Genomic DNA, 1,394 nt, shown 5'->3' with positions numbered 1-1,394 from the left:
AATAATACACTTGACACACAATAATTTACATGCCAGGCAATAATTTATAGTAAACAGCAAATAATTTACAGTGAATATCAGCATGCATTATATATAAATATGCTGCATTAGGATATTAAATACAAGTGCTAACTATCAGTCCGATTAAATATCAGATAGATTACAGACGTGGGATGTAGGAAAGTTCCATGTTAAAGAGCACTGTGGCCTAGGGAAAAATGCTGTTCAGGTGTAATTTATAATCTGGGCAGAGCAGAGCAATTGTAAAAAAAATGGATAGGGTTGGAATGAATACATTATTAAGAGACAGTGAGGTGATATCCAATCAAGTCTCAGCACCTCTTATTCTCTTTAACTGTTTAACTAACTCAGCTCAACACAGTGGTGGCATGGTGGTGTAGTGGTTAGCGCTGTCGCCTCACAGCAAGAAGGTCTGGGTTCGAGCCCTGTGGCCGGCAAGGGCCTTTCTATGTGGAGTTTGCATGTTGTCCGTGTGGGTTTGTTCTGGTTTCCCCAAAGACATGCAGGTTAGGTTAACTGGTGACTCTAAATTGACCGTAGGTGTGAATGGTTGTCTGTGTCAGCCCTGTGATGACCTGGTGACTTGTCCAGGGTGTACCCTGCCTTTCACCTGTAGTCAGCTGGGATAGGCTCCTGTAGAACAGGATAAAGTGGCTACAGATAATGAGATGAGCTCAACACAGTGACGTTTTTCCTTGTAATATAGATTAATTCAGTCTGTTGTTAGAGTCTTATTTAATTAGCTTTGTTTGGTATTATGTGTTAGCAAAACCAGGTTGGAAGAATTTTTAAGGGTTTGCTTAAACACAGGAAAAATAAACTTGCTATCAACTAAGAACAGGAAAAAAAAATGGACCAACCACATTAGCAATATGTTGGCATTAAACCACTTGCATTCTCAAGTTACACTGGCATTTGAATGTAAATATGACCCAGCTACTGCTCACTGGACACAAATTAAATGCAAATTAAATGTAAATTTGCTTTAATTTGTGCATTTGCCTTTAAGGATAATTCAGACAGATTTTTGTTGGGACACTTGTGTGATTGCAAGCAGATGTGAGAATGAAGGCAATCTGTATAGAAGTACTCTGAGCTGTAGGCAGTACAGTTCTGTGTGAGTGTGTGAATATCTTTAGCATTGTAACACTTTACAATGCCCTAGGCTGCAGATGGTGTGTACAGTGTGTTCAAATGCATGTCTTTAAGCGTCTAATTCTAACACTAGTCCTCTAGGGGGTGCTATAGGCAGAGCCCATCTGTATGAGGAATAAAAAGTGTGTGCATATATATTTTCATCTTGTAATGTTCTCACCTGTTTTACAGGGGGTGCTCTAGGCAGCAGACGGCGTCTCCATGAGGAGCAGTAGAAG

This window comes from Neoarius graeffei, chromosome 5, assembly GCF_027579695.1.
Source record: "Neoarius graeffei isolate fNeoGra1 chromosome 5, fNeoGra1.pri, whole genome shotgun sequence".
In the NCBI taxonomy this organism is placed as follows: domain Eukaryota; kingdom Metazoa; phylum Chordata; class Actinopteri; order Siluriformes; family Ariidae; genus Neoarius; species Neoarius graeffei.
Note: the sequence above shows the minus strand (reverse complement) of the source record.